This window comes from Etheostoma cragini, chromosome 10 (assembly GCF_013103735.1).
Source record: "Etheostoma cragini isolate CJK2018 chromosome 10, CSU_Ecrag_1.0, whole genome shotgun sequence".
Lineage (NCBI taxonomy): Eukaryota > Metazoa > Chordata > Actinopteri > Perciformes > Percidae > Etheostoma > Etheostoma cragini.
In genome coordinates this window covers 26,543,665-26,567,291 of record NC_048416.1, presented here as the reverse complement: position 1 = coordinate 26,567,291, position 23,627 = coordinate 26,543,665, and the positions used below count along the sequence as shown (strand labels likewise).

The 23,627-nt window shown below is 38.8% G+C and overlaps 1 long non-coding RNA gene across 1 annotated transcript; it reads right to left on the bottom strand.

The window, feature by feature from the left end:
• Positions 1-8,318: 8,318 nt before the first annotated feature.
• LOC117952128 lies at positions 8,319-22,506 on the bottom strand. Its single transcript, XR_004658317.1, has 3 exons — positions 22,411-22,506; positions 8,747-8,752; positions 8,319-8,332 (listed from the first exon to the last, which is right to left on the bottom strand). It is a non-coding gene; the product is annotated as an uncharacterized LOC117952128 (long non-coding RNA).
• Between the last annotated feature and the right edge of the window lie 1,121 nt (positions 22,507-23,627).

Genomic DNA, 23,627 nt, shown 5'->3' with positions numbered 1-23,627 from the left:
GGACTTGCGTACAATTGACAATTACAATGTGTTATGTTTTTATTATATTTGACTTATCTTTGAATCTGGGGGTGTTCTATGTTTCAAACTTGATGTCCCATTGCAAAGATTTTCCACGAAGTCATTTTTTTTCACTTATTTTTTCATCTTTCATTTCTGTCCTTCCATGTGTCAGGCTTGTCACAAAACCACGAATGCCTTCAAGGTGAGACTATATGAAGGTTTGTGCCCACCTTACCCACCTTACCCACCTCTCCACATTTAAATTTCAGTAGTGCTGTCAGTTAAACGTGGTATTAACGTTAACCCATTTGAACTGCGTACATTTTTTTTATAATGTTCTGTTTGGCCTAGCAGACTTTGGAGTTTTTTCACATAGAGTAGTAACGTTACGTTTAGAGGGGATGTTGAGCATGAGACGCCAAAATGGATGCCAAAAGATTCTGAATAGAAAGTTTACTTTTTAAAAGTTGCCAAAAGGTTCCATTGACAAGACCAAAGTGATCTGTGTGTTTTGTTGTTGTGAACTGAGTTACCATCACAGCACGTCCAGTCTGAAATACCACTTGATGGCCAAGCACACAGCTGATGTGAATTCCCCTCCCCCTTAATACTTCTTTAAAATCAAATCTCTTTAATGCTGTCTTATCTAATTAACAGTATTCTTGACTTTTCTTTTCATGTATCTTATATGTCAACCCTGCAGCCATTTTCTCCAAGATGGAACTCTCTCAGATGTGGGACAGAGAAAATAACATCAAAGACACAATGCCTGGCTGCCTTATGGGCTTTCCAAAAGAAAAAGCCCACCGCATTTACTTCAAGGACCGAGCAAGAGGAGGGAGATGAAAGGGACGCTGGGTTTTACCAAAACATTTGAACTTTAGTCTTTCTAACCATGTGACATATTGGCTGAAGGAAGGAATTGCTGTCATATTTAGTTTTTTGGTTTAATTCACAGAGCATTCATATGTGCAGGTAAAACAACATGACCACCAAAGAGAATACCCCACTGACTAGTGGTGTGTTCACCAGTTTAAAAACAAAGCTCAGCTATAAGAAACACTGATATTTTCCCATTGCTACACAACATACAGTTTATTTTTGGAAAACCGAGTCAATATTGAAAACTGGTGATCATCATCAGACTGGTGTGAAGTGTTATGATCATCAGCAGCAGCAAACAAAGGAGCTGATAACGAAATACCGTAATTCCTCAAATAAAAGCCGGGGCCTTTATTTACCTGAACCGCACAAGGTACCCGGCTTTTGTGTGAAGCAGGCTTCTATTAGATAAGGCCTTTATTTCTAATTCCACCTGTTTGATTAGTATGATTGTTTTAAATAAACCATTTTAAGTGAAAAGCCATAGCGTTCCAGTGGACAGAGAGCATTATTTTTTTAAGAAACATTTGCAAAAAATATCCACGTGTACAACATCAGCATGAGGGGCGACAGAGCAATTTGGGTCAGAAATATTCAAACAGCACCACTGTGTCAGTTTGAACCCTGTAAATGTACCGGGTGTTCATTTCAAATACAGGTACTACAGTGGCTTTACAAAGTTTACACACCCATGCTAAAGTTGAGTAAAAAGTTTTTTCGTGGATCCATGAAATAACTGGCCTGGAATCATGTTATTACAGTTAGTGGTAGGAAGAATTACCATCATTGTTACAGTCACAGACATTTTAATTAGTACTTTAGTTATAGTTTATTCCGCTGTGCCATAAAAGCTGATTATTCGATAATCCAACTTGTTATTTCAAAACTTTACTTAGTGCCTTCCAATTGTACCCATATTACCACTACAAAAATCATATAAGCATGTAAGTTTAGGTTTCTGTTTAGAGTAATGTTACAAACAGATCGTGTTCATGTATAAAAGAACCAACGTTGACGGTTGGTAGGAGAGGGGCAATGAAATCAGTATCATGTTAGTTCCTGTCATTATCTAGCATACCTAACTGTCATTATCTAGCATAACAAGAGAATAAAGAAAACAGTTGTATGTATTTGAACAAACCGTTTCAGAGCTCACATTTTGTATTTCACTACGTCATTACCTGTAGAACAATACAGGATAGGAACATGGGGGAAAATCTAGTAATCTAGTTATATCTCAAATGACAAACCTAACCTTAGGTAATACAATTGAGCAGAGGGATGAAGTGTGATTGTCCCAAATAAGACTGTCTCACCTCCTTCTCATATGTTTTAGAAACTACTGGATATTACCTCTATCACAGCTGTTGTTTTCTTATGCATTAGCTCATAGTTCATGTAGTGCATGTCTCAATACAATTCACTCAGGGGAGCGCCAAAATCTACTGAAGGGGTGGCATAAAGTGTCAATTTGCTTGAAGGAGCTTACTTTTGACCAAATAAAAGCTGTTGGGATTGTCAATTGAGTCTAAACAAAGCATGTGTGCAAAGAAAAATGTGTCTGTCTGTGCTTACACAGTTGTTTCTTGTGCAACTCCTGCTGCCAGTCCAACAACCTAAGGCCTAAATTAAATGAATCAGTCTGTGTATTCAACACAAACACACACGCTCACATGTTGAACCATCAGGCTCTACATGCAATATTCACTGGAGCAGCACGTAGTTGAGTAGTACCTGTGTAGATACATCACTGTCAATGACTTCTCAAACACTTCTTTGCACAGCTTTAATCACACAAATGTGAACTGTTGTTAACGATGTAAAATACACTGCAGACTTAAAGTTAGACACCTTCTTAGTCTAATTATAATCTGACAGTCCTCTGCCAACTTTTAAATCTGTTCTTCTATTATTTGCTTGATTGACTTTTGAAAGTAAATTTTTGCAGATCATGTCTGGATTCTTAATTTTCCATCGAAAAACATCTACTCGCCCTGGCCTCTATCAACTCACACAAACTAAGGTGGAAAAAAAGGGCGGATCATGTCTGTATCATCCTCCTTTGTTTTAGCCTATTCAATAAATTCTAAAAAGAAATGGCCCTGGATTTCTTGTGGAGCGTTCCAGACCCTGTCATTCCTCACCTGCACACCAGAGAGTTTCTCTTTCAGCTGACCCTTCTCTTTCAATTATACATGTGTGTTAGTAGCTTAATGGGATGCTAGCCAATACCTATAATGTGCCATGTTTACTCACTGTGGGTTGATGAGGTCAATTTAGCAATAAGGTTTAATGTGTGCCGTTGCAGAAGAGTGCACATCAATTACAGAAGAACAGCAAGAAAAATAACATCCAGTGTGGACTGTACCTTTGTTATTCTAAGAGCCCATGCACTGAGTCACATGTGACTACAGATTGGTTTCACAACTGTGCATTTAGCATTTAGCCTCCTTTATGACTCCAAGAAAGTTAACCATTATTTATCAACCAGTGCACCTGCTCAATACAGGAGATTACTATGCAACAAATCAGTGTTTTTTTTTTGGCCTCACTCAATAATAATAATAATTAATAATTTTGTTTTATTAGTCCCCAATGGGGAAATTACTGCACTACACTCTGTGTACACACTTTTTGTTAGTACTCACACACAGGCCTGAAATACACACACATGCTCAGAACCTATACATGCACTATACATGGAGAGATGTCAGAGTGAGTGGGCTGCCAGCTGAACCAGCGCCCTGAGCGGTCGGGGGGGTACGGTGCCTTGCTCAAGAGCACCTGGCAGTGCCCAGGAGGTGAACTGGCATCTCTCCAGCCACCAATCCACGCTCCCAACTTTTTGGGTCCATACGGGGATTTGAACCAGTGACCCTCCGGTTCCCAACCCAACTCCCTATGGACTGAGCTACTGCCACCCACATTCTAACTGAATGTTAGAATGTTGGAACTTTGCGTGGTTCCTCCATCACAAAGATTCATAAGTTTTGGTAAACAAGTGCAGTTTACGTGCAGTTTCCTCCAAGATGGCCACATCAGCTGTGGATAACCAATTATTTCAGCGCCTTACAAGGCTTGAACATCTCCTGTTGTCCAAAGGATAACAAGCTCTTGAAGTGGCTTCCTTGGAACATGAACTTGATCACGGTTTCAATAATTTAGGGAGTAGTAGAAAGCTTAAATACACAATTCATGAAGGAATTCTCATGCTGCCTTTCATCACAGGCCTTTGGGCTTTAATTCAGACTAAAAGTGGAAAAGATCTTATGTTTTATACTTATTTATCCACCATAGTCTGCTTCCAGTTCTTAATCAAACTCTTTAAAACCTCGATCCACCTACCACTTCTTCATTAGCACTAGAGTACCTCATACACAATCAATAAATTAGCTGCCTCCAGTGCTATTCCTTCCGTTTCAGAATCATGTTGCAGTACATGCCAATCAAAGGGCACTGGTATTTTTAACGCATTTGTTTTCCTTTTGTTTCAGTGGATTCTTTCCAGCTGTGAGCTCCAGGCCTGAACCTTGTTGGTAAGTTTGAAACATAATGGTTCAGTCCCTGGGAAAAATGCCTCCATAACATAAATCTGTAGTTCTGTTTTTTTAATCCAGAGGAACACAATCATGTCTTGTGTTTGGAGATATAAGCATTCACATCATCAGACAATTCAAGATGGTTGTATGATTGGTTAAAAATACTGCAAACCCAGATACATTTTCTCAATCATAATTACTACTTCTATGTAAGTGAACAGCATTTACAGTTAAACAGCGAGAAAACATGGACACGAACATGGTCCCAGGATTTAGGTAATCGAGTAGCTCAGACTCTTTGCACACACAACTTGTTTGAAGTCTCTAATTTTTACAATTCTTTCTAAAAGTTTGCTGTAACTTTGTATAAAAAGATTGTTTCCTTGGCTCTGTCTTCTAGTCCTCCATGTTGTAGGGTTAGGTTTACTCCAAGGTGGCCACATCGACTGTGGATAATCAATTATTTCAGCGCCTTGAAAGGCTCGATCATCTCCTTTTATCCAAAGCACAACAAGCTTTTGTTAACCGTAACCCTTAGGGTAATGCATTAATTAAAAGCCCAGCAAGGAGCATGTAGATCAAAAGTAAGAATCCTATTTTGTTATATAAAAATAACTCCACAAACCATTTTGTTATATATGTACTATATTTTGTAATATCTGTGTTTGATCTGAACAGTAACTGGGCAACTTTTAGCATCAGTGTGAATAACCTTTAAGACCCATTAAAATAGATTTTCAAAGAAAACACATAAAGCTGTCTGATGAGTTCTGAGTATGGACAGTGCCATAAAGTGAAAAAGCTTTATATTTTTGGCACCTAAACAACAATATTGTGTAATACATACATGACAGAAAGACTTTCTCTGTTTAAGTGGCACAGATCTGTTTTTTCAACCATAACCAATCCATAATGTGCCACATCCTGCACGAGGCTCAATGCTGCCCCATGCGTGACAGAAATCGGCACCGTGTTTATGGAAATATTGCCTTTTGTTCGGCTGCAGGACACGAGACAGCCAAAGAAACACAAAAGCCTGGCATTCTGCTTTGTCAATGACATTTACAAAGAGACAGATAAACGTAGAGGCTGTGTAACCCATCAGAGGCTCATTCCGATTGAATTGTCACGGCAGGGAACGGTGCCACGTTAAACCCCATTTGATTTTTCCTGTTTAATTTCTGCGGTTTCGCTCTGTTGCCATGTTTCTTGGCGGCCAGTTCATGGACAGGCAGAGAAATGCAGAGCCAATGAATGAAGAAGGGAGGTAAGGGGGAGTGTGTGTGGGGAGGGGGGCCACAGCAGCCATGATGCACCTGTCTCTCAACACTGGATGGATTTCTGGATGAAGACCTAGAGGTGTCAGCTTATGTGAGTCATTCCTTGTGGGTGAGAAAAAAGAAAATGATTCCCTTTTTATAAAATGGCTGCTGGCATGAAATTAAAAAAAGTAGAAACGTGTAATCTGACATCTAAAACATTTTGCTATGACTAAAGTATGATTAATTTACAAGAGGAAAGCGACAAATCTGATATCTAGTGTTCTGGAAACAAACCCCTCATATTAAACATTCTCATCTTGAATGTGCGTCAACTTCCTCTCTGCAAGCTACATTTATACACAGCAGATTGTATGTGGCTTTATTGCCTCTAGTTGTCACTGCAGATATACTGTATGTATGCAGAAAATCGTTTTTATGATGGCTTAAATGAAAATGCTAAGGGAATTTCGGCCTTCAGACCAGGGTGAGCAACCGTTTTGTTCTACTCCTGGCAGCCATGGTGTAAATCTTCCATCATGTCTTCATCCTCAATTAGAACAACTGTGGTTGCTGCAGCACAGTGTGGTCAGACGGACATCCAAATTTCAATCTTTCTAGTAGGCTCTGTGCACCACAGCATGCACCATGATTACATTTGCATCGTGTTGTGTGAAATTATTGAAGCTATAAAGGAGCATTAAGTAATCTTTGACCTATTTCAATTATTGCAGTTATTGTGTTGCCGACCAGGGAGATTAAAAGAGAAAATGTTTGTTCATTTTTCAGTTTGCTCTCCTGCTTTTTACAACCCAGTTAAACAACAAAGTTGAACATGATATCGCTAAAAAACACAAATAATTGGGTCAATTTAAGCACTAGGGTATGTATAAACATTAGATGTTTGAGGCTCTTGAAGCTGTGTGCCTAGTTGGAGAGTAGGAGGTAAACAAGAAGTACTAGCTTTGCTCTGAGGCTTTTATTATTATTTTATTAGCACCCTTATTAATATTTGCTTCTCTGCGTCAATCCCATTGATTTAAATCACATGTCCACCACTGTGGTTTCCCTGAATTTGAGCTCTGGCTCATTGATTGATAACGAGGGGAAGATAAGCAAAATGTGATGCAGGCAGAAAAAAAGAAAAGGTCGTGCTTCAGTTTAAGCATTGTAGATAACAGCAGATCATTTCCATTTCAAACATCATTGTGTGTGTGTGTGTGTGTGTGTGTGTGTGTGTGTGTGTGTGTGTGTGTGTGTGTGTGTACATGTGGCCTTTTGCTGCATGCTTAACTCCGCCAAGTGGCATTCAATGAATAGTCCTCCAAAATGGCACTTAACTGTCTTAATTTGGCAGTCTATTTCAGTGGGAAAAGACAGAACAGGGAGTTTTAGCGGAAAACACTAAAAGTCTAAAAAGTCAGCCAACGTGGAAGAAATAAAAATCCATCAATTTTAAATTTTGTTTTAATTTTGCCAGATAGCTAAAAAAAACAAAATCTTGTGTTTAGAGGGCTATTTCAGTCTTGAAAGTCGGATATTTATTCACTCAGTTTCACTTCACTTCACTTTCTCTTGTTAAATATAAATACAAAAACACCTTCTGTCATTAATAAAGGATTCTTCCATTACAAAATCCAGTCTGTTGCCATAAATCTTCATAAACTATTAATGAACTTGGATTCATCTCTGTAACAATAAAATAGAAAAATTACAGAGGAACCTTTTTTTGCACATTGCACTGTAGGCTTCATCTGTTCATTTGCATCCTGTCAGAGCCTTAGTGTCCCAGACCCTTATTCCTGCGATGTCCCGATCTGTAGTTTGCAAGCACATCAAAGCGACAGGTCATGCCGGGTTACAACCACATCTGGATGGAAAGAGGTTCTCCGTCCCTGTGGGGGATGTGCAGGGGAGTCATCAGACTTTAAAAGATAAGCATCAAAGCGAAACCTCCCTTTAATGATTCATAGCTTTTGTGGCTGCCAGTTAAAAACTCCTCCATGTTTCTAATCTCTGCTGCTGACAAAACTGCTTTGTAACATTTGAAGTGTTAAAGCAGACAAATCTGCATGTAATAAGTGCATTCATAAGGGCTTTCAAAGAGAATCAGAAATTACAAGGTATCGGTTGTAGTTATAAAAGTAGTTTGGGGGAATGTATACAAACGAGAACTTTAAATAGTTCTAAAAAGTCTTGAGGGGGCAGCGCTACTTTTTGAGAGCCAGAAGAAGTTCATTTATAACATTTGGGCTTTCTGTGGGGAAACTGAGGCCTCCAGGAGAGCAGACATCTGTGTTTGTTTCTAAATAAAGTAGACTGCCAATGAGCTCATTCTGTGAGGTGAGGAGAAGCCTCTACTATGAATGTCGGTCTGTTTATTCTTTCACTCTGCACGAGGCAGTGTGCCATTTTGAAGCAGCCATGTTAAAAACCAAGCACTCGTAACTCCACCGCTCTGCAGTGCACAACTTTGATCTGATGCAAACTTGTTCTGTGGGTAAGAAATGTAAGAAACGTGGCGCTCAATTTTTCAGTGTCATGTGGGTAATTTGGGAAGGAAACCTTCAGATAAGGATCGTGCTGTCTAAGCCTTTGGCACTGGGAACGTCTGCCATACTGAGCAGCTTCTGGACAAATGCAAATGAACTGCAAATATTTGGGAGAATCAGATGTATCAACTGTAAGAAGGAGCAAATGTTTGACAGGAAAAGTCTTAAAGTGCTCATATTGTGCCTTTTTCGTTTCCTTCATTTTTATATTTTTTTCATAGATTTACAAAGTGAAAAAGTCCAAAGTCCCCTTCAATCTCCAACCGAAAACACTGTTCACAAACTGCTTCACACAGCTCTATTGTCGTCCTGCCTTTACTTCCATGACAAACGTAAGTCACTTTGTAACACACATTATAATGCTCGCCTAGCTGCTAGCACGCCCTCATACTCTGATTCTGACTGGCTAGTAGTCCTTATGAAACAGAAGAGAGATGTCTCACTCTGTAGCTAAAACCGAGTGCTAAACACACAGGGTGAAAAGAGGAGCTCCAGCAATGTGCAGTACAACAAAAAACTTGGTGTTTTTTGAAAATGAATCGTAAACCTCTAAATCCTCTTTTCCCTCTAGTGAGTAAAAGATCAGCAAAGGCAGTGTTAAATTGCCAAGACTATCAAAAATGTTGCAGATAAGAAAGCCCCTCGTATCATCATAGCCTCTGTGCTTTGCTGCAAAAGCAAACTCTTGAACTCATCTTCAATTCAATTAATAGTAATTCATGATAAAGTTAGGGCATTCTTCATGTTTTGATAGCAAAATCAGTAGACTGGGTGAACTCTGCTTGCGATTTGATTTGGTCTGGAAACCTGCACGTTTAATTCTCCTTCAGTTCACAAACTGGCTCATCTACCTGACTATCCAATCGCGTACAGAGTCATTTGAACTACGCCCGTTGGTCCCGCCTCCTATGTAGAGAAGTTACAGAGCAGACTCCCCAGACCAACGCTTAATCTCAAATCTATTGAGCTTGCCTTTGTCTGGTAATTGCTACACTACAGAATCACAGTAAAATATTAAACAGGTAGCTAAAAGTAATAAATAAATGGGAGACATATATAGCTAAAGCTATGACTAAACAGTTCACACAAAGTTAAAAAAACAACAACAACAAATTAGCCTACTCATGAAGCATATGCTGGATTTTTTTTCCTTCTCTTTAGTTTGTCATTTTATGCAACACTGACACTCCTAATTATAGTATGTACACAACAAGCTCTATGTACAACTCTGAAAAACGTGACCCACTTTCCAACTCTCCCAAATCACACAGCTCACTCAATTGATTTTCGTTTGGAATAGTTTTGAATCTGTCAACCTCAGCTAGAGGAAGCCTACCAGTCCTTAATCGTTGTAAATGATATTTGGTTTGTGGATAAGTGCAACGTTAAATAGTCAGTATGATTCTTGGACATGTTTTTACTCAACCCTTCTGTTGTCTTCCCGTCAAAATTGAAAATCAACACTTTTGTTGATGCTTTTTTTTAAACCTTTTCTTATGTTTTTGTCTCTTTTTTACTTTTAACAGCATGTAACACTAACTTCTTAATTTTGAGTTTACAGTTATTCTTGGAATTTATGGTCAATAAGCCTAATTTATAGGAAATTGTACCTATAATGTTTGAGTTAGAAAGTAGAAATTAGGAATTATTTAGACTAAAATTAAAGTAAAGTATGTCAACTTTTATTCAATGCTATTTCAAAAGCACTTCAAGTTGTTTTTAAAATGCTATAAAATTGACTAAGACACCCCAAAATTAATGAAAGTAGAGATTTGTACTTGCCAAAGAGTGTGGTGTGGTATCAGTCATGTTATTTGGGGGAATTACAATTGAGTAGTTAAAAAGAACAATGAAATTAGAAGACGGGTCAATTTGACCCGAGGACAACATGAGCGTTAATATGCAGACGTCTTTAATTTGGATATTGACTAGACTGTCTAAACCCCGCCCACTCTACAGGCGATCTGATTTCGCTATGAAGCTCGGTCTGGAAACCTGCATGTTTCATTCTCCTGCTTCAGTTCACCATTTTGCGGGAACCAATCTCAAACTGGCTTATCTTCTGGGGCGCTACTGGCGGTTTAACATGATGACTATAGAGAAGGAACCAAGCAGCTTCTTGTTGACATTCAACATAGCGGCGGCCACCGAACGCCACCAAAGTGCAGCAACCCCATTGATGTCACTGTTGCTTCTACATCACCCGGATCGTTGGTCTGATTGGTTGAACGACTATCTAATTGGGTACGGAGTCATGTGAATTATGCCCATTGATCACGCCTCTTGTGCAGAGAAAATACATAGCAGACTCCCCATACTCAAATCTACGGAGCTTGGCTTGGTTTGATGATAGCCAGACTAGATATTGACAGTAAATGTTCAATTCAGTGGGGCTCTATTTGCCAAAGCAAGTGTGAAATAAAAACTAAATGTACATGCAAGAAGATTAAAAATATTAAAATAATGTGTAAACAGAGCAGGCTTTGTTTCACCTGTAAGTGCAAGAAGTTTATTCACATTGGCACATGTGGTGACCTTTTAGCCAGCACAGCTTTCTCATCTACAAAACAGAAAAACAGTTTGAGCTGGCTAGCTAGTTCGCTAACTCAATGTGATTCCCCTGGAAAGAAGCGAGGACATTTCAGCTGCTTTAGTTGCTGGTGTGATCTATAAGCATTTGGTCCTGTGCTCCGCTGATACTGACCAGCTCCCTTCAGTGACCTTTGGAGAACATGATGACAATTTTATGAATTAATTATTTAAATCTATACCTATAGCTTTTGTTTTCAGCAACATTAGTGATGCCGAATATTACATTTTTTTGTAGTGTTTAGTGCTGGTCCAGGGTATTCATTATTTAATACCCTAAATAAGAATGCATATTGTAGCCTATACTGCAGCACACAGGCAGCCTGAAAACTGTGAGTGGTGGTTGTCAAACCTGTCATCCTTGATTTTTAAACTTACTTACAAAGAAAGAAACATGAAGAATGAAGCTGTGAGCTGCTGCCATTTATCATTTATTTATCTTTTTGTGTTATCAAATACTCTAACCCTAACCCTAACCCTAACAAAAATGATACTGTTCCCAACCTACAGTCGTGCTGGTTGTAAAGATGCACAAAAGTAATGATCTAACCTTTTAATCTAGTCAGAGGCAGATGGCGGTTAACTGTTTGAACAACTCCGTTCGAGTTTTTGTTCACTCACTGGTGACGTCAATCGCTCAAGCTGCCTTTAATAAAAAAAGAAAAATATTTAGTACAATATATTTATTATCCGTCACAGAGTTTAGTTCAAACTATTGTTGCTAGCAGACACAACGACTTTGTAGAAGACTTATTCAGGTATTTCCAGACATACGTTTTTAAATCGATTTCATGTATTTTAGAGATTTATTTCTAAACTTGAAAGATTTTATTAACCAATTTCATATCCCTCCTATGATCACATACATCTCAGAGTTGTCCAATCGTTGCTGCATTCAATTAACAGAGTAACTGAACTTCATTACACAATGATTCATGTTGAAGCATTTTAATGAGTTACCACCCCTTACCTGAAGAGTAACGATGTGCCATGAATCTGTTTAAGGGGACGTAGAGCCTGGAACTTACTGCCACATCATGAAAAACAAAATTTGTCACCAGGGGGTTTCTGACTTCACCCATGTGTGCCGTTGAAGGTGTGGAGCCATTGAACAGGCCGTTCATCTCGTCCTGCCCGATGTCTCAAGGCTATCAAGGGCACCTGGAGCCCGGTTCGTTATTTCTGAATTATAGATGCTTATCCAGCTCCTTCACGTGAGGCGAATGCTAACAAATGACATCAATCTTTATTAGCTCTATGGTGGAGCCCATGCACAGCTGTGATGTGTTAAATGGAATTAAATGGTGCTTTTCTAGTCTACCACCCACACAAAGCACTTCACAAAGCATTTATCTAAGGTAGGTTCAGGGTTCAGTGTCTTGCTCAAGGGCTGGAAGTGACGGGAATCGAACCAGATACCAGAGTGTTTTTTCATGTCAGATTCTGACAATAAAGTCTGTATTCAATTTTTTTTTTCTCTCCACATCACAACTCAATACATTATGTTACCATGTGGCCAGAGTCCTCTTCAGTAAAATTCAGATTAGATTTTGATTACACATTTATGTTTAAAGTTTGGGAACAGTCAAAATAAAGCTTTTAAATGTCTTTCATGGCAGCAAGGGATGCTAAACACATTTATTTCCATTACAAATTATCTGTAAACTGTGATTTTTTTAAACTTTAAATTGCAAACTTAAGCTATAACCCAAATTCATACTTCATAAAAATAGTATACAATATAAAAACACATTTTACCATTTTGCACTTGCAGGAAAAAAGAATGCTCACGTGCAGTTTAGGAAATTAACATGTGATTTTGAAATGCCATTGCTAAATACAATAAACTTCATAACAGAATTTTTTTATTTTTCAAAAGCACAAACAAGTGTCAAAAAAGAAAAAAAAGAATCAAGCAAAACTTACCAGGAGATGATCATGTTAAGCCGGTTTAAAACAGAGCTCTTTTGTACTGAGCATCTCTTCTATACCAATAGGGAATAAATAGAGGAATACATTTGCTCTTTCATGCTGGCTGCATTAAACATTACAAATTGTTATTCTCTTTCCAGACATTATTTTTTACGAGTGAAGGTTTGCCGAGCGAGCTCTTTACTGGTCTTTTATAGCCTGGCTGTACATTCGTATAATTAAACTCATTTACAGGAAGCTGCCCAGTGCACAACACTAGACCCCTGCTGTTGGCCACTGTGCAGCTGCACCTGGACAGCTGTTGTGTAGCTGAAACAACAAAACAAAAGTTGCTGAATTAAATCACCATCATGTTGTCCTGTGAAGCAGTTTTTTTCACTTTAAGCTGCAATATGACAGTGAATTAATGCCACCAAAACACTTTATTTAGCACAGCTTCTATGTTTTAAAGAAATACTTTTGGGAAATGCATTTACTTACTTTCTTGCCAAGAGTTAATAAGAAGATTGACCTCTGTAATGTCTGTATGGTAAATATGTAGCCGGGGACAGCGGCTAATTAGCCTAGCTTTGCACAGAGACTGGAAACAGGAAAACAGCTAGCCCGGCTCTGTCCAAAGCTAACATCAATCCACCTAGGGCGGAGTAGTTAACACAAGTAACGACAGCCAACATGACTGAGCAGACCGTGCATAGGTCTCTTCAATCTCTCTTCAAGGTCTCTGATCCAATCAGAAGAGATTTCCCCCACCTTCTAAATATGCTCCCATTGGTTGGTTGTTTGTTCAAGTGGGAAGTAGGACTCACATCAGCATTTATAGTGGTAGCGCCCTCTAGTGGCAGACAAACACAGGACTTACACACAGGAGGACCAGGGTTCGTGTCCCATTTAAAAAAATAATTAACTGCCAGTTTTGTTTTTTAATTAAATGAATCAAATTGAACCATGTCACGTTGTGGGGCATATGCATTTTTTGGCATTTTAGGCCTTTAATTGTGACAGGACAGCTTGATATGGGAGAGACACGTAAAGGGTGAAAGGTCAGAACGGAACCTGCGGCTGCCACATCAAGGAATGAGCCTCTTTATATTAGAATTATATTAGTGCAATAACTCACACTGCATATCACACTTTATATAAAACCATATTTTTTTCTTTTATACACTACCGGTCAAAGGTCTGGGGTCATTTACAAATTTACATACCACTCTATAATAGACAGAATACCAGCTGATCTGAGTGGGTGGCTGATCTTTGATGCATATGGTACAGAAACATCACAGCAATAGAAAACATTAAAACAAATGAACAAAACGCCAAAAGTACATCCCAGACAACACTGGAAGCTGTCTTTTATTTTACTGTTGCAGGACATTTCATTTTGCCCCACTTTTTGTATTTCTTCCGAGATTTCCAATGTAACCTTTGTAAACCACGTTAAAAGACAAGACTTTATTATAAAATGAAGATTAGGTCAATAACATCCTCATAATAATGGGAGTGCTACGACTGTGTGTGTGGTCTTGGATAAACAAAAGAAAACCCAAACACACTGCACATTAATCCTCCCACTCAAATGTAAACTAATGACGTCGGCTTCTCAATGGTAATTGAATTGGCCTGAATCAGAAGTTTACTAATGTAGCAATGTATCATGTTTTGGGAGCTTAGTTCCACTTGACAGGTTCATTCTCTCTCGTTTTCCCCTCATTCAGCTCTGGAGAGCCCTTTCAAGTCTTCCCTACTGGCCCTGTTTGGAATCATGGATTTGGTGAAGAACCACATTGCCTGATGTGGGAGCTGCACTCCAAGTCTTTCTGTGCCTGAACGCACACAAAATATGGTGTAATTACAGCAGTGACTAACCCGGCACACATTAAATTGAACAATAAATCCTGTATCTATTTTGCAAATGATCTTCTACTTGATTAGGATTACTACTTGGGGTAAAGATTGCCCCGAACCAATCAAAATCAAAGTATTCTACCTCTCCATAAAATAAAATGATCTTGGAATTCAGACCCCATTTCTCTGTTGTGTGGCAGGCAAACATTTTCCGTGTTTTATGTCTTACCAAACAGAGAAACCTCCATCGGTCAACAACATCAAGCTTCTCTCAAACAATATTTCTTATCAGCTGATGCATCCCTCAACAGAGCTGAGTAGCAGCATCTCTAGTGAAAATAATCACAGTCATGAATATCCTATCTGACATGTCACCTGGCTCAGAGTGATTGGTTTCTTTTTCATCTGGACAGCCCTGCTGCTATCTCTGTGTCGCTTTGAACACACAAGGAAATTCCCATTAGTGTTCATTTAAAGATGACTTCTTTTGCTTCTGCACGTACTTGCCAGTGCAAGAAAATGCCTATTTCAGCTGTGGATGCATGTGATTGATTGGCCACTGTGATTATGTTAAAGTGTAACCAGCTGCCAGGAAGCATGTGTGTCCAGCACTCTGCATGGTTATCAAGGATCTGGAATTTGTAATAGCAACACTTCTTTTTTGACCTTTTGTTTCTAAAGCTGCTCAATCAGACATGTTGTTGCATGTATGCAGCGAGGAGCTACACAGTAAAGGTTTTGTTTTCCAATCCTGCCAAAATCTATATTTTCTTGAATGGCCACTTGAGGCTGGCTTCTAAAGCCAGTCTATAATATTTGGCCCACTTTACAGCAGATCTAACATGTTAACCGCCTGGTTCAAAATACGGTTTTGTTCTCCACAGGTAATTTCCCCTTGTGGGGGGTTAATTTATTGTGCAGTGCATGCAAGCCATGTAACGTCCCTTGTTTTTCTGCTATTATACGGAACAACAGATGGAGGCAGTAATGTGCCCATAAATGTGGGGGGAAAGACTGCTAGCTGATGTTAGAAATGCAGGTTTAGCCGCTTTGCAAATGGTTTATGAAGAAGAAAATCAAAACCTCCTATAGTCCTTTAGATGACATAACTGTTTGTAACACCATAGGATACAAGTTGTCTGAAGAGGTTTAGTATTTTAGTGTAAGTTACTTTCAGTATCTTTAAAAAACATTTAAATGAATCACTATGAGGTGCAGCTGCAGAAGACTTAGCTCCGTGAATTGTGTAGATTTTAAGACTACCAAGAGTCTATGAGTGCACATGGACTCGCAGTGATATTTATGATGTCAATTTTCTTCCAAAAAAACTATTTGGGCTTCTGTCTATATGATTTCAATTCATAAATAGTATGGATGTTGTCAGCCAGCATTCAATTTAGTTCTTTCAACAACATGACAAAATCCAATAAAATGAAAACAGACTTATACAACTGTAAAACCAGAGAAAGAGAAGCAGGAGAAATCCTGCTCAGTTGAACATAAACTAATAGCATCATGAGCTGTGGGACCTATTTTCCCTTAGTCCAGTTCAAAGAAACTTGAAACCATGAGGGCTGTATGATGATGTACCTAATGGCTTCATTGTATGCAGGACAAAGGTTTTTACCAAAATGAGTTTTTCTCTTGTGGTTTATGTTTCCATTGGCGAGCAAACAAAAGAACAAAGAAATCATAGCTAATGTTGCCTAAAAAGCCACGCTGACACCTCCATGATAGTTCTACCTAAACAAAATTTAGGGGTCTATAGTGTTGCCCAATTTTAAACAGGAAATAACTTGTAAAATCAAATACTTGATTGCATTAACAGTTTAAACATTAATAGTAGAACAACAACTGGTCGGAGGTTAACAAAGAAGTATCCGTTTAAGACTGTTAGCAACATTAACAACAGGCATGCTGAGTTTTGGCTAATATGACCTTTCATGCATAGTATACTGGCTTTTGTATCATAATGATAGTGACAGAGCTTGAGAGCGGACAAGAAGCCAAACAGGAACGTGGAGGTCTTTAAAGCCGAGGGTAAACATGTCACAAATGGTTTGTGAGCCCAGTGGGAGAGCTTCTGATTGCTTTCATTATTCCCTTTCAAATCAAAATGTCAACCAGCATGAAGAAAGCCGTCCCGCTGTGTTTGCTGATAATTAGACGGGATCTATTTTCCTGTTTCACGTAAAGCGAGCTCTCTGAAATTAAAATAAATAAATAGACTGACCAAACAAGAATGTTCACACTTGTTATTTTTTTTACATAAGACCGCCATCTAATCTTAAAGTATCTTTTCCATTCAACATTTTACACCACGAAGGCTTTGCAGCGGTAACGTGAGACAACATCCGTTGAAGTGTGAAACGTCTCTGCATGTGTCTGGTTATTGCTGTTGTGTTTCTGCACTTTATGAAGATAACGTGTCAATAACTTGTCAGTCAGTGCCTTTTTTTCTTTTTTTGTTTATGTGCTTCATATTTCAAAAACTGTCATATAAAAACAGCAAAATAAAAGGCGTTTTCCGGTTTTTAATTACAATACATCACCTGCAAATGTTTGATTGGAGCTTCAAGTTCATACAGCACCTTTATATCCCGTTGCAGCCAATCAGAATTGTTTACCCAGACCATAGTACATGGGTTCTTAAACTAAAAGGCAATCACTGTAGTACTGCTTAGTAAGAATGTTCAATAGAGGGGAGATGTTTGCTTTAATGTGATACAGTATAGATGTTTTGTTTTCAATCAGGAAGTGAAGAAAGCATAACTGAACAATTCAATATCACATTTAAATCTCCTGCCGCGGGCTAAATGTTATCAGATAAGAAGTTACTACTTGTGACATAAATAAATAGGGGACTGGTGTTGCACTGGGCAGCTCCCCGTGATTGGATTTAATTTCTATGCATGAAACAGAGCAGTGTGAGAAAAAAATAATGATGGTTTGTAATAATGTTTAATGCAGACTAAACACTATGAAAGAACCAAATGTGTTTTATGTGCATGCACTCTCTTTATTCACCATTGGTTTGGGGGAGCTGCTCGATGGCTAAACTGTACAGTTGACTCTGTGTGTTTGCATCCGTTTTATTGGTTTTTGAACAATGCATTTCAGCCTGAATTGTGTTGTTTTTTGAACAATGCATTTCAGCCTGAATTGTTTAAGTGTTGCCTATTGTCCTTTTGTTGTGAAGAGGATTTAGTGCACTTCATGCTTTGGCTTTATATATGCTTTTGGCTTCAAACATATATATAAATAGATGAACATGAATAAATATTGCTGAGTATTTGAGAAGCTGAGTTTCTTTGTGAGGTTTTTGCTGTCACTGCTCATGAGCTATTGAAACCTAACATTGTTAAGTAATGTATAAAAAAGTAGCTTTAACAAACTTACGTTTATTAATGTCATGTTTTCCTTATCTGTTCCCATTTCATTCTTAAAGTCGATTTGGTCTTTTCAAAACAAAGGCTTAGTGTTATGGGTTTGGGTGTCTTGTCTTATGTGGTAGTCTGTTTTCCTGTCTTAAGTTCTTGGCCTGGTTTTCTTTCTTGTCTTGTGATTGTGTTATTTTTGGTCTTGTCTCGTGTATGTTCCATTTCTTGTTTCATTGTGTTTTGTCTAGTTTAGTTTTACTTCCTGCCTTAGTTTTCCCGCCCTTGTGATTGTCTGGCGTTTTCCACCTGTTTCCCAGCCCTCGTGTCACCTGCTTCTTGTTACCTCGTTAACCTTGGTATTTAGTCTTGTCCTGCGGCAGATCGGTGTTTCAGTTTGGAGTGGCTATGTGGGCAGATGGCCTATTTTGTTGCAATGGGCCTGGTTCCAATGATTCCTGTTTTGTCTTTTATATATTCCACATGTAAATTTTAAATTAAAACATGATTTATTAAACCATGCCACAATTATAAGGCTAAAAAAAAGTATGTTGGGTAAAAAGGCTTCAAGCCGCCCTATGCTTTCTTGTAGGCCTAGTTGCATCTATATGCAACTTTTTCTACAAAATAAGCAGTAGCAATCAATCTACTATTTCTTTCTCTCTGTTTCTGCTCTAAACCACTTTTTCATTCAGAGCTGTTGGCTTTTTTATTACATTGTTTGATTGGATTCTCAAAGGTTTTTGCAACCATAGTTTAAATGGTGTTGTAAAAATAACTATTACTAAAGTCTATAAAATGTCGCCATGCAAAAGGGAATTACATAAAGCTCTGCAACTGGCCCTTAAGTGCAGGTTTACATGAATATTTAATAACTTAATTTCGCAGAGTTGTGATGTTGAATACATGGCACAAAACTCCAAACAAACTTTCTTGCAGGTAGTTAAATAGCAGCTGTTGTGTTCTGATTATGCCGCTTAACAAGTTTGGCTCAATTCTTGTGTGGAGAAACCACAATTTGGACTCTGTCCCCAAATCATAAACAGGGGACTGGTGATGAGAATTTGATTATGTTAGCACATTAAAATATAGGGGTAATGCCCAGAACGTATAAGATTCAATTAATGATGTATTTTACAACTGATGAACAAATGAGTGGAGATGTGTTCATGCTGTGGAGGGTTAGACACGTGTATTTGTCAAACAATAAATCATGTTGGTGAGGCCCATATGTTTCTCCAGGAAAAACTGATTAATTATTTTTTTTTTTTTTAAATGCTTCGACATCCACTAATTATCTTCCAAACATAACTTTTATGTGAAAGTAAAGAGATGTAATTGGTCATAACACACTTGCATATATAATGTAGTTCCTGTTTTACTTATCCAACAAGTTTGGTCTCTTCAAAGATTGCAAAGATTACCATAGCGGCACATTTAGTAGTACTTTTTTCCATTTCAAATGTAATGGCTACAAGGCCAAATATACATTTTATTTATTATTTAGTTAATTTTGCGGTTTGTCATTTTTTACTTGTGTGTGTGTGTGTGTGTGTGTGTGTAACATACATATATACACACACATGTAGTTAGTTTATCCTTGTGGTTCTCAACCTGTGGGTAAAGTCCCTTCCAGTGTATCACAGTATAAAGTGTCAAGAGATGATAAAAGGGGAAGAAAGAATCTATTTGTCTATCTCAAAAATTTTCATACCAAATTTTGGACTCAAGGTAGATTACGTACTTGGAAATGCTAAATGAAGGATTTACAGTATAATACGTATTGTTGTCTGATTGACAAATGCATGTTTGGACAGAATAAGTCAAATGTATTAATCTTTAGCATGAACAACAAACTTTCTCTGCATCTGTCTCAAACTAAGAGACGTTATTTTTCAATTTATTTCAGTCTACTTTTTAAAAAATGTGTAACTTCTCTCCAGGTTACATTTTGCTTCTTTCCTACTTCAACTTTAAGGGATGAATTAGTCTCTAGCCAGGTCTCTTCTCCCATCCCGGATTGCTGTGACTGTGTGGATTAGCTAGACCTTTTTCCGTAGCGCTGTGGAGGAAGGTCTGCTGTGTTTGCTAGGCCACACAGATGGGAGAAAAACATGTTCTAGTTTATTGGTTTATTGTCTTGGGCAACGCTCAGTGCCAGCCCACAATGACGGTGCCTCTGCAAAATAGCCTCAAGGAGGAACTTGTTTTGGTACAACATATGTACTTTCAAAGGTTGTTTTAGTCGTGCAACAGATACCTTCATAATGGACAGATATTCTAGCTAGCTGTCTGGATTTACCCTGCAGAGATCTGAGGAGCAGTTAATCATAGTCCTCCTAAATTAAGCGGCGTTCAAATTACAACACTAAGAAAGCACAAAGGGATGGACATCCGGCGAAAATGAGGGACTTTTAGCGGAACGTCGTGGACATAGACCAAGGATGAATTGAGGTCTTTTATTTCATCTACTCAGCTTTATCCCTGTGAGAAACGAACCATAATTGGGGCTTCAATGACATCTTCTCAGTTGGTGCAACAAGTGTAATATCTATGAAACACAGGAGATGAGAGCAGAGGGAAATCTCTGTATATGATCAATGTTCCCTTCATGGACAAAGTCAGCAGAGACAGCCAACTGCCTTTATTTTTGCTTCCCATGCAGCGAGCTTCACATGGTCACACACATCATTTCCCAGCACAGCATGAATGGAGATGAACTAGTGTTACAGCATGAATCTTAAAGCAGGCTGCACTCTTTCAGCTCTATGTTCTGTATGGGAGTTTTTTTTTTTTTGCTCGTGTCAGTGGTTTTTCCTTCCCTAAACTTGTTGTCAAAGAGGAGCTGCATGTAGGAATCACGCTGAGATATTTCTGTTCCCGGGTGAAAGCTCACCTGAAACGATCTGTGCTCTGCTTTCTGTTTGATGCTCTGCTGAATTGAAACGCTTTTCTGAACTGAGATAATTTCCTCTTAGGCTTGACTCTCTAAATGCCTCTGCAATTTATCCTATAAAAGCCATGCTTCATTCATCAAACCTCTGCTGGTTTTATTGTGACAAAGAATAGCAGTAATTCACAGTGAGTGCAAATTTTGAACAAATTCAATTTTCAAGCCCGGACAGAGATGCAAGCTCACTGATAAAAGTCTGGTTCATATTTTTGTGAGGGAGCAATCAGGCTGCGCTCCTTTGGCGGTGACTTCACACACGTCTGGCAGCCGGTGCTCGCGCTGCAACATAATGACTTGTTGTTTTCCAAGAGCATCCACTCCAATTTCTGCCCTCTAGTCCAGCTTTAGACTGAGGATCCAAATTTTTCTAAATGAAAAGCTATTAACATGTGTCACACCTAATTATGTTGTGCATCCTTGTCTATAATTGCATTCTGCCCGGCAACACAATACTGTGAGATGTTTCCTCTCATTTATTCAGACCACCCAGCTCTTTTGCACCAGCTGCACTGAAGATCTGTTTTTTTGACATTGGACTAGGAACTAGGACTCTGTGGTAGTTTTTGAATGAAAAACCCACATTACTTGTAGTTCCCTGCTCAAGCGACAAAACCACTGATACACTGGTACAATCAGCCTATAAACCAGTGGGAACCTCTTTCATAGCTCAAATCACTCCACATATCTGGGAATTGCTGGCCATGGGTCGATTTGCTCTCATTGAAGCACAACACTTTTTTTTTTAAATGTTTCAACCTTCTCCTCTGTGTGCGTTAAGAACACAGAGCCGTTTGTGTCGTTGGGATTTCTTTTGTGTGTGTGTGTGTGTTTGTTTCCTTGCTTGCCTCCCTCTCTTTCCCAGAGGGGCTGTAAATTGCTGACCTGATACACCTGCGTCGGCCAGCTCTCTGGATTAAGGAGGGAGGAAACCCTGCATCGGTTTCTTCCTATAGCTTTTGTGTGCTTGCAGTAGGCCGTACTAAGCCAGCGTGTATTGATACATTTTACTCCTTTTTTCTGGAAATGAAGAGTGTTCATCTTGTGCTTGTGGTTTTGATGCTCACTAACATGGTTGTTTTCTTTCTCCATAGATCGATTTGTTTAAAAAGTTTGACATATTTTTGCCTCATACCCTTTTTAAAGTTCTTAACATCAATAGGCTCTTTTCGACCTGAGAAATTCTTCCAGTTCTTAGAACATAACATTCATAGAACCCTTTTTTCTCATGTTCCAACTGGACCAATATGGGGATTAAGTTCCTCTCAACGCAGTTCCTGTGACTCTTTCAGCTCCTGCTTCAGGGCAGGGGCTTTTCCCTTTTGACCTAGTTCTACGTTGATAGGTCCAAGTCATAAGCCACGCCTTCACAGCGTAGAAGCCATGCCGTCTTTTATTACTTACTTGACTTTGTCAATTACTACAAAAGTGGACGGAATGTTGAGCTCTGAAACATCGACTGGTGGGTGCAAATGGCGCAACCGGTTTTGGGGGAGAGTAGTTTGTAGAACTGTTTAGAAGTGGACTGTTCCTATAACAGGTTTCTGTAACTACTTGGTCGGAAAGAAGCTATTGGTTAATCTCACTCTACACTCTGACTCATACTGTAGCAGGAGCATTTACCCATCACACATCAACTCCAAAACTGGCCCTCAAAATATCACACTAGTTTCTCTGTTTAACAGATACATTCACTGGAGAAACCTGTGGTTCAAAGCCATCTGGACCTTTGGAGAGTCTCAGCTTCATGAGAAGAAAACGTCCTCTATGACCGCTACACAAATCCTTACTCAACACCAAACTTCAGTTCTCAAAGTAACTTTCTGAGCCTCTGTGTTATATTTAGTAACAGTTTATTAGTATCCTCTGGAAATGCACAGCTCTCATGATGACCTGGGAACACAGAGGAAGCTTAACCTTGCCGACGCAGCTGCAGCTCCAAAATGCTTCCATCAGATTCCCAAAGCTCCCCCGCCATCTGCAGCTCAACACCCACCACCAGCCAATACACTCGCAAACGGAGGTGGGGGTTAATTAATGGAGCCCTCGCGCAGAAACAGCAAGCATATGCATTAATCATCTCATCTATATTTAATATTCAAATACACAACAGTGGGGTTTTCCTCTTCCAAGAACCAGACTGCAGAAGTAAACCCTGTTCATTATCCTCCTTTTCCCAGGTCAGCAGTCACAATGACCACATGCAGGCCCGGATCTTGGCCCAGGCATTCTAGGCACATGCCATTAAAAGGAAACAATCTAAAAGTTTGTTTTTAGAGTTAAAAAAAATAACTTTAATTTTTCAATCTAACACTTAATGTAAATGTGTAATTTTTAAGTATAGATATCATGTTGTAAAAAGTAAAGTTAAAAAAAATGTTTTTGGTTGCGTGTGTGTAAGCTAGCCATAACAGTTACACTACCACTTGCCATTGGGTGCAGCAAAGCGGGAAAAAAACAAATGAAGAACAAAGAAAACGACAGTCTTAGTCTTACAGTTTATCTCAGGCCCTTCCGTTTAGCCCAAATTAGATGCATTAAAATACCTCTATAAATAAATAGCATAATAATCATGGCAGTCAAAAGTAACTTTATCTTGTTTAATTACCAAATGGCAAAGTATCCATTTGGAGGGGGGCCCAAAAAAGGGTTGTATGGCTGGTGTAAATTTTCCATTTAATCCTGCTCTGACCACACGG